Here is a 13,173-nt window from a genome sequence, read left to right as displayed (position 1 = left end):
GTTCTGCTTATTTTACTCTGTATCGATTCATACAATTCTTCTCATGATCTCTCTGAATGAGTCCTATAAATAATTTCTTATGGCATATTAATATTACTTAATTTCATGTAGCATGATTTATTTAACCATTTCCCTGTGGATAAACATCTTTTTTAATTTCAACTTCTTTGCTGTGATCATATCTCAGTGCAACCAAAGAAGTGACGTTTCATAGGAGCGATATTAACAGATGTTAATGTGCTTGTAACCATTACTACAGAGTATTTTAATACCTAATAGTGGAGATGGAGTTCAATTTGAGAAAATATGCTACTGGCATTAAGAAACAAAGGTGAATGAACATGTGCATCATACCATACTTGGGAAAGAATATGTTCATTGATCTCCTGACTTGACTACTTTTTTCTATGACCTTGTTTCTTTGTTGTCTTGTCAGGATCTTACGTCTCTTCCTTTTCCAGTGCTCTCAGGCATACCACTCCTCTGTTCCTTTTATCTAATAATATTTATTCTTTTTTACTGTCTGCTGTTCCTGGAGATAGACTCTCCACTGCAGCCCAAGGACCTAGTTTATAGAGAAATAAGAATTTCTTCACATTGATGGCAGATTTTGGAGTGATTGTCAGAAGAAGATATTTTAAAATAGGATTGGGGGCAGCTAGGTGGCAGAGTGGATAGAGCACTGGCCCTGGATTCAGAAAGACCTGAGTTCAAATCCAGCCTCAGACACTTTACACACTTACTAGCTGTGTGACCCTGGGCAAGTCACTTAACCCCAATTGCCTCACCAAAAAAAAAAAAAAAAAAAAGATTGATTCATATCTTTCAGGCCAAATAGAGTCCTTCCTGAGTGGAAGAATGGACTAGATGAACTCTGAAGAGCTCTATGATTCTTACACACAAGCCTCAGGTTCAGTCCCCTAAAAAAACCCCAACACTGCATTTCCATTGGTTATATTTATTATTTCATGTTAAGAGTAAGTTGGCAGCAGATGGGATGAGTGGCACATCTGTAACATAGGATAATGATATGAGTTAGAACACCCAGCAGTCTTTAGAAAGGCAGGATCACCTGCCAAACTAAAAAGCTAGGGTGGTGTGTTAGGATTCTAAAAAGACAGTAACAAGGCAAGTGGATTGCTGAAGCTTGCTAATGTGGATTTTGTGGCTCTTAATGGCCTTGAAAAAATATATACAGTGTGGAGAAGAGAGTCAGGGGCTAGGAGAAATACTGATAAAATAGAAGAAGCAAATAATGAAGAGTTCATGCAGGAGCAAATTTTCTACACTAGACCACTCTTCTATGGTAAAGTGCTAGTCTAGAAACTTAATATGTATGCCATCTATGCTAGATGACAGTGTAGGAGAAGTAATCTTCAATCAGCCAGCATTAATTATCTTTACACTTGATTGTTGAAATCATTCATGGAGTGCATCATTTTCCCAAGACAGGCAATTTTCCCCTCTACACAAAGCATTCTAAGTTTGGAAAATCTGCTGCCTCCAAAATCAAGCCTGCTTTGCTTCATGATGCTGCTGTTGAAATTCATTTATCCTCCGAGATAGTCTCATTTAATGACCAAAAATATGAGAATGATTTAGGTTGAAATTCATATTATTCTGCCTGATAGAGTTTTTCCATCATTTTGAATGACATCATGATAATTGAATGGATGTGGACAGTATCACTTTTAACTTCTTAAAGCTTCCAACTCCTATTAATCATTGAATTTACATTTTGTTAGTCTAGTTCCTAACTTCTTAAATTGTGGATTGCGACCCCATATGGAGTTGTATAACTGAATTGGGGGGTCATGAAAAATCTGGCAGTAAGTGTTTGATTTTTAAACCTATTTTATATACCTATATATTTGGGATTGTGTAAAAATTTCTCAGGTGAAAAGGGGTGACAAGTAGAAAAAGTTTAAGAAGCCTTGGTCTAGTTAACCAGTGATGGGGTTTGTGAGAACTAGTCATTTCTTTTACACATAAATTTACAGGCTAAATTTAATGACTCCCTTATTTTCATTCATAACCTCCATTTGTGTCATTTGAAATTATATGGGGTTGCCTATCTCTGTCCCAAGTTTTAGAGAACTTAGCTGGGGTTTCTAATATATTGTTACTTAGAAGTTAGAGGCTATAGCATCAGTTTTGGGCATTAAACATTTACTAAAGCATATTAAATATTAGTAAAGAGAGAGCACATGGCTTAGAAAGTTCAGAAGGGACAGAGATAGTGGGCCACGTTGCTGCTCCTTCTGAGTCCCAGGCCAAGAGAGCATGTGAGAGAGCGAAAGCTTCCTGTGGTCCAGAGGAGAGGTGGCCCTTACATACTGCTTCAAGCTAATTGGCTAGCATCATTCAAATCTATTGGTTTACTGGACTTGAGGGTGATCCATGAGCAGTATGTGCTGAGGTTAGAGTCTCAGAGCACAGACCCTCTAAGGGGAAAGGCTTTCAGGTAGGTGTGGATTTAATTTCTATTATCTGTATTCACAGCCCAAAGTCCAACTTGACTGACTCTGGACTGATCTTAAGAAAGGTCAGGTCCTGGGTCCCCAGAACCCCTTTATTTTCTCATACATGTCAAGGTTTTCCTTTCTCAGCCTGAGTCCAGAATATGACAATGGCATGTTCTTTACTTTTGCATATTTGCCATTTCTAATCAATCGTTCTCTCCTTTGTGAGACTTGAAATGCTGGATTCAAGTTTTGGTTTTTTTTTTTTTTTAAATCTTGCCAATTTTTTCTACCACGCTGGCCATAAATTCTGCTTTCACAATTCTTATTTCTCCTTTAAACTATTCAGAAGCATCCTGCTGTGTTCACATGATCTCTTGGGAATCTATTGGATTCTGTGCCTTATCAGGAACTAGCTAATTTTCTTTGGTTTTACTATATTTATTCATAGATGTCTAGACTCATATAGCTGATCAAGAGGCCATCTTCCCTCCTGTTATTATCTTCCCTGTTGGCTTATGGGTTTATACTCATTGCCTTTAACTGAGTTTTCTTCCTTCTGAGACCTTTGGAAATTTTAGTCATTTTCCCTTTATATCCCCTTATTACTCCATTTCTGACTCCTTCCTCTTTGTTTGTCTGGAATCTGGACCTCAGAGCTGTCTCATCTTTTCCCAGTCTGGACAGTTTTTATTTCATTGGCCTTGATCTCTGTTCCAAGTGACTTATGAGAGAACTGGCCACATCTGGATGCTGATACCCTCTGCTTCAGGCAGGGTCTGGTGTCCTACCCCATTCCCTCTGTTTTCTTAGCTCTGTAGGTAAGTACCTATTATGTAGTTGGTCACAGGACCCTGATATATAGCAATGGAATGTCATTGTAAGCTCTCTGAGATCAGAGACTCTTCTGTTTTTCTCTTTGTATTCCTAGTGCTCAGCACAGCATTGATTTGTGGGGTTTTTGTTTTGTTTTGTTTTGTTATTATTTTTGCAGGGCGATGAGGGTTAAGTGACTTGCCCAGGGTCACACAGCTAGTAAGTGTCAAGTGTCTAAGGCCGGATTTGAACTGAGGTCCTGCTGAATCCAGGGTTGTGCTCTATCCACTGCGCCACCTAGCTGCCCCCTCATGGTATTGCTTTGTAATAGGTGCTTAATAGAGGTTTCTTGATTGGAAGAAATATTACTAACATTTATTTGTTGGCATAAAAGAGAATGTATGGGGAATTTTGAAGCCATATTCAGAATTATCATTACAGGTAATTTCCCCCTTGTCTAAAGATTTGATTTCCAACAATCTTGTCCTTGTTTAGCATAACCATGAACCTATATATGAGCAAGAAAGGTCTCTGAGTTGAGGGGTAAGGACAATAGTTGTGACAAAGTCTGTGCACTTTAGTCTGTAGGAGAGAATTGAAGCTGTTCACAGGTCCAGAGTTTATGGATGTGGGATCACATGAGTATGTCCCTATATGTGTGTCTAAAGGCACCATCTTGAAAAGTATTCTGTATACTCTGATAAAAATAAAAGTTGACAGTAGAATTAAGATTATGAAAAACAGACAAGAGGGCTATAAAAGCCTAGCAGTCTGGGGTTATTTAGAGTAAGCACAAAAATCACTAGATACAATACTAAATACACTACATCAAAATATAATTCAAATAATACTAAATACACTATATTCAAAATGTCGTTACGATATATTTCCGTGTATAATAGCTAATACCCATGATGTTGAAGTTATAGAGGGGGATTCCTGTTTATATATGAATTGGACTAGACAGTCTTCAAGATCTCTTTCAACTCTCAGGTTGGGTGTGTGTATCACCTAGAAAAATGATGTCCAGTGTATTTTGTGAGAGAAGGCAGGGAAATGTGAGATGAGTTAAAAGGCTTTCTGTAACAGTGTTGCATTTTTTAAAAATCAGTATTTAAAGGGATACATTTTAATTATCTGCAAAATTGACATATGTGAAATCACTCACAGACCCCCAAATGATGGTGAAATGAAGTAGTAGTCTATATTATAAAAGTTGGGTTAATATGTTCACCCTTAAATAGTAAAATAGTGATAGAGTTGCTAGAGGAGCTGCTTTTATGCCTGGTAACACCAAATCTCTGCCAGAAGACCCACTTGGCAGCTCCAACTCTTTGCGAATGATTGTTTTTAATCTTATAAAAAATACAAGTACAATTGTTTCATTTGGAGATGGAACTTCACGGTTTTCCCCCTTAAAAACTGAGACAAGATGTAGTAGATGTTGTGTCTTATAGCCAAAATTGTCCTTAGACTATAAAATGAGGGGAATAGATGGATTGATTTCCTAGGTTCCTTTTAGCCTTAACATTCTATATGGGGTTTGATGACTGGAATATATTGTATTTAAAATGAAAATTCTCTTAAAAATAGTTCTCTTTTTTTGGTTGGGTTCACTTTTTGCCTCCTTTTGTTAACTTGTTTAGGTTTCAAATAAACACTTCTTGAATTTGGGGAAAAAGTGTTTTTTTGGCCTTAAGTATCTCAGATAAAAATCTGATATCCAAAATATGTAATAAGATCAAGAGAAATTTACCAATAGATAAGTAAAAGACATGAACAGCTTTTGAAAGAAGAATTGCAAACTACAATCAACTATATGAAAGATCCCTCCAAATCAGTGAAAATATTAGAAATTCAAATTAAGTGAATTGTGCCGCATAGCTAGCAAATTGGCAAAATTGACAAAAGACAAAAATAGTCAGTGTTTGACAACGAAGCCATGGGAAGACAAGCACAGAATAGCTGAAAATTTGTCCTACATCCTGGAAAAATGATTTAGGATTGTGTGAGAGGAGTGGTGAAACTTTTCATACCCAAGGATCCAACTGCTCATCATACCCCCAAAGGTCAAAGATGGAAAGGTCCTATATATACCAAAATACTGATAGTAAATACTCAATTTGTGGTAGTAAGAAATTGGCACTAAAGTGGGCAGCCAAAGATTTGGGAAATGGCTTAATAAATAATGATATATGAATATAATAGACTTTTAATGTGTCATAAGGAATGACAAATATGAGTAATTCAGAGAAACACAGGAAGTCTTGTATGACTTGATGCAGAATAAAGTAAGCAAAACCAAGACAACAATATACAGAGTGTCTGGGATAATGTCAACAAAAAAAATTTCATTAAAATATAGTAGAATTGTAATTGTTAAGCCCAACCTTGGCCCCAGAGAAGACATGGAGAAAGGAAAGGTGGAGACTAGAGGTACAGGAAAGCATATCCATCACTAGATACAGTTGATTTTGCTTTACTGGTTTTCTTTGTTAAAATGGAGGACTTATTGCATGGGAGTGGAGATTTGTCCACAAATGACTAAGGTATAAGAACAAAAAGAATAAAACTTACTGTGGAATAAATAAATGATTATTGAATACCAAAACAAAAAATAAGTTACACTTATTAGCATGGTTATGATTCCTATCCATTTTTTTACAATATGGTATTTGAAATAATATAGTCCCTAGGGAGTTCATAATTTTTAAGCAGGGTATGAGAAATGAATGAATAGCCCCCAAAAAGGGGATACCAAAAGGTCTCCTTCTCAAATAGCTGTTCTTTCATGCAGAAAACCAATTTATGCCAAGACCTTGATTTAATATTTCTTCTGGTGGAAGGAACAATGTATTTAAAACACACTCAGACCCTTTGGAAAGAGGCAGACTTTGGGTGCATAAGTTATTTTTAAGGATGTCTGTCTTTTTTCTGTTTCATTTTGAATTTCAGTAGGCTTGCTACTTCTGTTATTGTGGGAAGCTGAGGTTGGTGGATGACTGAATGTAGATCAGAGAAATACCTTCTACCCTAGTGTTCTCCAGGGTTATCTGAACACTTAGAACATTCAACAAGTAGAACTTGTGTCCCTCTGACAGATGTCTACTCACAGGAATATTTGCTGTCTCTGGATTCCTACCCTTCTGAAACCTTCTTAATATCTTTTTTTTTGTTTTTGGTTGGTGCAATGGGGGTTAAGTGACTTGCCCAGGGTCACACAGCTAGTCCGTGTCAAGTATCTGAAGCCAGATCTGAACTCAGGTCCTTCTGAATCCAGGGCCGGTGCTTCATCTGCTGTGCCACCTAGCTGCCCCCTGAAACCTTCTTAATATCTTCTGATGCCATCCTACAATGGAAGCCTCAAGCCTCAAGGGAACTTCTTTCTTCCTTCTTGTCCCTTTTCTTTTATAACTTTCTTTTCACAAGTATTCTCTATTCGTTCTTCACCTTGTTTCTTCTTCCTGACTTTTGAAAACAAAGTGGAAAAAAAGAAAAAAAAAACAAAACAAGCAAAAAAAAAGAAGAAAAGAAAACAAAGTGAACCCCAACTCCCTGTCTCTTATTTATAAGTTGTTGCTGTTCTTTTTAGAGATGAGGAAGTTGAGAAAAAGGTGGGGAGGGGATAGAGATTTAATTATAGAGAGAGGGACGTAGAGATACACAAGGACCCTCCAAAAGAATTTTAGCAATTAGTTTATCTTTTGGGAATGCGATTTATGTTGAAAGAGAATGAGACCTCAAGATGACAGTGGTACCTACTGATAGAATATCTGTAATAGCCATTCTTGGGAGAACTGATTACTTATTGTCATAGATTTGTAGTTAGAAAGAGACCTAAGAGGGCAGCTTGTCTAACTTCTCATTTTACAGGTGAGGAAATTGAGATGCCAAGTGACCTGCCCAACGTCACCCAAGTATCATGTGAATGTGAAAAAGCTATAAGCCTGGATTTGATCTCTGGGCTCATGACTCCAAGTCTGATGTTCTCTTCACAAATTTTCTCTTGGACAGTTTGGATGAGAAATAATACCACTGTAGGGGAGAGAGGAGAGCAAGATAATGCCCCAAAGAAAAAAAAACCTGGGGCAGCTAGGTGGCACTGCGGATAGAGCACTGGGCCTGTAGTCAGGAGGACCTGAGTTCAAATCCAGCCTCAGACACTTCATACTTACTAGCTGTGTGACCCTGGGCAAGTCACTTAACCCCAATTCTCACACACACACACACACACACACACACACACACACACACCAAAAAACCCACAAAAAACCAACCTGGTTTAGTGTGCTTAAGTGAGTATGGAAGCCTGGAGATCCATAGTCTCCTTTGCTTTTTATTTCTTCACATTCAGTATTGCTTTTCTCCCAGTTAAATATTCCTTCATGATCTTTCTCCACATCAAAAGGCAACTTGGTTGTATATGGCTTTTCTTTTCTTTTTTTCTTTTTTTTGTGGGGCAGTTGGAGTTAAGTGACTTGCCCAGGGTCACACAGCTAGTAAGTGTCAAGTGTCTGAGGCCGGATTTGAACTCAGGTCCTCCTGAATCCAGGGCTGGTGCTTTATCCACTGCACCACCTAGCTGCCCGCATATATAGGTTTTCTCTGTCAAAAAATTCCATCATATGGTCATAGCCAATAGGTGAGATTTTGCCTCATCATTCTGATTATAATCTCCCAAACATTTCCATAGCGTGCCCCTGTATTCCAGTCCTTCCCGCACCCCCACCCCCACTGAAACATTGGACTCCTTCTTGGGATGCTAGACTGATGGATAAGCTTTCTTCTTAGCTTGCCCACTACCAGGCCTCTACTTCACTTCCCAGCCATCTTTTTTTTTTTTTTTTTAGTGAGGCAATTGGGGTTAAGTGACTTGCCCAGGGCCACACAGCTAGTAAGTGTTAGGTATCTGAGACCAGATTTGAACTCAGGTACTTCTGACTCCAGGGTGGGTGCTCTATCCACTGTGCCATGTAGCTGCCCCTTCCCGGCCATTTCTACACTATGGCGCAGGTGTATGCTATTCACCCCCCCCCCAATCATTCTTCCATCTCCCCTTTATGTGATGTCTTCCCTTATTAGAAACTAGTAAAGTCTTATTTATGGCCAGGGACTATCTTGCTTGCTTTAAGTGTATTGTCAGAGATAAACTATCTGTAGTATATGTTAAGTGCTTAATAAATGCTTTGTCATTCATTTATCAATCGTGTTCCTTAAAAAGGTCATATCTAATGCCCATACCACCATGGACCTTGACTTCCTTTCAGAGAATTACATTGCCCTTGTTTTTTGTTGAATTAATCAAAGTGGATAGGCCTGTGGTAAGGGAGGAAGGACAAAAGCATTTATTATATAACAAACACTGTGCTAGGCCCTTTACAAATATTATCTCATCTGAGTCTCACAACAGCCGTAGGAGGGGGCTATTTAACAACCCTAGGAGGTAGGTGCTACTATTATCACTATTTTAAAGTTGAGGAAACTGAGACAGACTGACTGAGGTTAAGTGATTTGCCTAGGGTTACATAGCTAGTATGTATCTGAGCCAGAATTTGAACTCAGGTCTCCCTGACTCCAGGCCCAACCCTCTATCTATTGCCTCTGACAAAATCCAGAATGTTCAGAACTCCTTGATCTGTCATCTAACAAGGTGAGGGAGGCAACGTGGTTATAATAGAAAGAGCTTTGGACTTTGCAGTCAGAGGCTGTAGGTTTGAATCTTGACTTTGCCACTTTAATTACCTGTGTGACTTTGGATACCTCATGTCACTCCTTCACTTCTCTGTCCTCTCTATAAAATTGGAAGACGGGCCTACAAAGTCCCTTCTGACCAATAATCTATAATCCTGTGATTGCCGATTTGAAGACAATAGGGATTGGCAGCTTCAGAAAGGAGAGATGCTGTTCCATTTTTAGCAATCTAAGAAAAGTCAAATGGGTTAAAGACAGGGTATGAGTGTGTGTGTGTGTGTGTGTGTGTGTGTGTGTGAGAGAGAGAGAGAAAGAGAGAGAGAGAGAGAGAGAGAGAGAGAGAGAGAGAGAGAGAGAGAGAGAGAGAGAGAGATCGAGAGATCACCTTACAATGAATTCTTCCTTCCCTAGTCCAAAGGAAGATTTTAAAAGTTAAGTTATTTGTATATTGAGGTTCTTTGGGGCATAGAAGGACATGTTTTCAGTTCATTAACTACTTGAAAGACCAGGGTACAAAAGAACTTAAATCTGACGTGTTAGCAACTACTGGAGATTAGTCTGAAATGCAGATCAAGCATCTCTGGAATTCTGTCAGCCAATGGACACATTATTTAATTTATACAAATTACATTAATGCATAACTTTCCAGGGAACATAGCTGCTTATGTAAAGGGAATATGCCTCCAGTAATGGTCTGATTTTTTTTTTTAAGTGGGAAAGGTGCTTACATGGACTTAGCACTTAGGTCCCTAAATTTGTTTTCTTCCTATTAAAGTCTTTTATCTTTTCTTTTGCTTTAAAGGTTTCCAACAGCTGGACTGGTAGTCTACTAGGGCAAATTGTCACCAATGGCAGTAAAACTTGTCTTCTGGTGTACTGGGTGAGTTTTTCCCCCCATTCTATTGATTTTTAATCCATTTGGATTTTAAGTCTTTAATCGCATTGATAGTGGTGTGTATCACATTAGGTGCTATTCAAATAAAACATGTGACCATCACATTTTGTAAACCAGGAGCAAAGGAACCGCTGAAAATTAACTTTTACTCAAAAGCTCAATTTGATGACGCATTCTTATTGGGGGAAAGACTCCAAACTATTGACTGAAATAGGAGCTCAAACAAATAGCTTTGGCATCTGATTCTAGAACAGGTTCTGCTTTCTTTGCTGATGTATGAAACCATTTAGTACGTGGTAAGTAAAATAGTGAGAGTGAGAGCTAACAGATGTGCTGCCCAGATGTTTCCAGCGCTCCTCCTCCCCCTTTTCTATTGTGGATTAATGGGAGCGCTTGGACACCATTGATATACAATGAGAAGTCAAAAATGGTTTTGTTTTGTATGGTTGAAGAGAGTACCTACATGGATGCAATCACAGGTGTACTGAAGGTCAAGGAAGGGAAGGGAAGCCAGACTGGTATAGTGAGGGGAGTCCTTGACTAATTCTAGCTCTAGCTCTAGCTCTTTGTGATATAATAGAAAAAATAGATTAAGGATTCTAGGATTTGGTTTAAGTTTTATCTCTGGGTGATTTGTGGAAAGTAACAGTTTCTTTGGAATCTCACAGAATCTCAGTCTTCCTTAGCTGTAAAATGGGGGAGTTAGACTGATTTTAGAGATTCCTTTTTAGCTTTAAATTCTGTGAATCTGAGCTAGGCTACTGTGCAATCTTGGGCAAATCACTTAACCATTCTGGGGTTCCTCATTTATAAAAGGAGGGTTTAGATTAGGTCACTCTAAATTCTCTTCTGGCTCTAAAAGTATATATCACTTAAGTACAGTGGCACCTGTGATTTCATTGGTGTAAGGAATTCCAGTGAGGAAGCTCCTTCTACTGGTGCAGACCAGTGTCTGCTGCAAGATTGACAGTGTTACAGGGTTGTTGGGGCCACTCAGAGGTTGTAACTTGTCCAGTGTCGCACAAGTATGTGTCAGAGGTGGGTCTTGACGTGAGGTCCTCCTACCTCTGAGTCCAGCTCTCTGTCCATGACATCACAGCTGTCTGATATAATTACACATATTATATATGTTATATGCACAGATATTTGTAGCATCATGTGGCCTGTGATTATAAACACTAATTGTCCAATTCATCTTTACATAAATGTGGGTTTTGTGGAAATTAATTTTTATGATGGGGCAGAGGTTAATGGACTGAAACAGGATGATGGAGAGGCAGACAACATCTGGGAACCTGGAGGGAAGAAGGACTCCAGGGGAGTATGTGACTGATGGAAATAGACGTCAAGATAAAATAGGCTTATTAAGAAAAACAAGGTTAGAGAAGAGCAGATGGGGTGAATTGAGTTGCAGTGGGTTTATAGCCTTTGAGAAGAGCTAAAAGAATTCACAGAGTTAAAGCTAACAATCAGTAAAAGAAAACTCATGTGGCTCTCGGCCCAGACTGGGAAAATCAAAGGTTGAGGACAACTCAGGAAGTTCTAAGTCTTGGAACCCAGAAGATGTCACTTCCTTTGGGGCTTAAGTGGTAGCAAGAATAACTTGTGTATTTATACACACACACACACACACACACACATATATACACATACCCACATACATGTTCATATGTATATATATATATACACATATGCATGCATGTATATATTTTTTGTTCAGTTGTTTTGTAGTCATGTCTGACTCTCCATGTTTCCATTTTGGGATTTTCTTGACAAAGATACTGGTGTGCTTTGTCATTTCCTTTTCTAGTTCACTTTACAGATGAGGAAACTGAGGCAAACAGGGTTAATTGACTTGCTCAAGGTCACACAGCTAGTGAGATCTGAGGCTGGATTTGGATTCAGGAAGACTCATCTTCCTGACTCCAGGACAGGTACGCTATCCAGTGTGCCACCTAGGAGCCCCATAGCTGTCTGTCTGTCTGTCATGTTGTATGTATCCATACAACATAGCATATACACACATATAAATTTATATAGAATATGCTTATATATGTACCACATAATATATTATATAGTATAGTATATACTTATATACCATATACACATATATGTATATATATGCTGTAACATATATACTTTATATATATATATAAATAAACTGTACTCTTCTGCTGTACAAATTTGAAATAGCATCATCATGATTAATAGCTAACTTATTAAAGCCAATATTAAGTACATACTATATAATAGGCACTGCGTTAGGTGCTAAGGCTACAAATACAGACAAGCAGCATACCCTGCCCTTAAGGAGGTTCTGTTCTGTTTTGTTTTGTTTTGTTTTTTAGTGAGGCAATTGGGGTTAAGTGACTTGCCCAGGGTCACACAGCTAGTAAGTGTTAAGTGTCTGAGGCCAGATTTGAACTCAGGTACTCCTGACTGCAGGGCCGGTGCTCCATCCACTTCGCCATCTAGCTGCCCCAAGGAGGTTCTGTTCTAATGGGGGAGGGGGGAGAAAATACATAGAAGGGAGTTGGAAAAGGGGGTTTCGTGGCAGCATAATGTCACAGTGTATAGCTGGCTGGGGCCTCATGTGGAAGCCTAGTTCTTAGCTAGGTAAGGTAGAAGAAGTTCACTCATCAGAGACTGATGTAACAGAGATGGGGCCCGAGGTTCTAGTTGATGGAGTGATAAGGAGGAGGTGAGGATAATGGGCGGGTATCATGGTGTACAGATGTCTAGGAAAATAAATAAAAGTGATGTCTATTATGACAACATGGAATAATGCAGAATAGACTATACTTTCAGCTGCTTTGTTGAACTCAATCGGTTCTTTTGTGCCAAACTCAAATCTTCTTACTATTTTTAAGTCTCATTTTACTTTTGACATAGAAGATTTTCTTGTTAAAATGGAACTAAATGATCATGCCATTTCTTCATGTGGGATATATCTCCTCTATTTATGTGATCTAATGGTGCTGTGCAAAGATAGCTATAAACCTGGGAAGATTAGACAGATAAGCTGTGGAAGGAGAGGTTTTGATGAGAAAAACTGGGTATAGAACACAATACAAAAACAGTCCAGTGTGCCAAGCTCTAAATGGAAGGATGGAGGCTAAATTATATCGATTATCTGTTTCTATTAATCAAATTAATTCAACTACTGCTTTAATAACTTTGGTTTTGGTTTTTTTTGTGAATTTGCTTATTGCAGGGGTTTTCCTTTATTTGTATTTAATGCATGGACAGCACGAGTACAATGAAGGAGATAGGAAATCAGATTCAGCCTTGCCTATGTTGGCCTTTGTC

The 13,173-nt window shown here is 38.5% G+C and overlaps 1 protein-coding gene across 2 annotated transcripts in view; it reads left to right on the top strand.

Moving 5' to 3' along the window:
* Positions 1-13,173, top strand: part of MTUS2 (microtubule associated scaffold protein 2) — a 679,782-nt gene that overhangs the window by 10,519 nt on the left and 656,090 nt on the right. Inside the window, exon 2 of one of the 2 annotated variants that reach the window (XM_043996073.1) lies at positions 9,772-9,849. The exons of the other annotated variant lie outside the window; for it this stretch is intronic. The gene's annotated coding sequence lies outside the window, so the exon portion shown is untranslated. The remainder of the gene's footprint in view (positions 1-9,771; positions 9,850-13,173) is intronic. 2 annotated transcript variants of the gene reach the window in all.

This window comes from Dromiciops gliroides, chromosome 3, assembly GCF_019393635.1.
Source record: "Dromiciops gliroides isolate mDroGli1 chromosome 3, mDroGli1.pri, whole genome shotgun sequence".
Lineage (NCBI taxonomy): Eukaryota > Metazoa > Chordata > Mammalia > Microbiotheria > Microbiotheriidae > Dromiciops > Dromiciops gliroides.
This window is presented reverse-complemented; position numbering and strand designations above follow the sequence as displayed.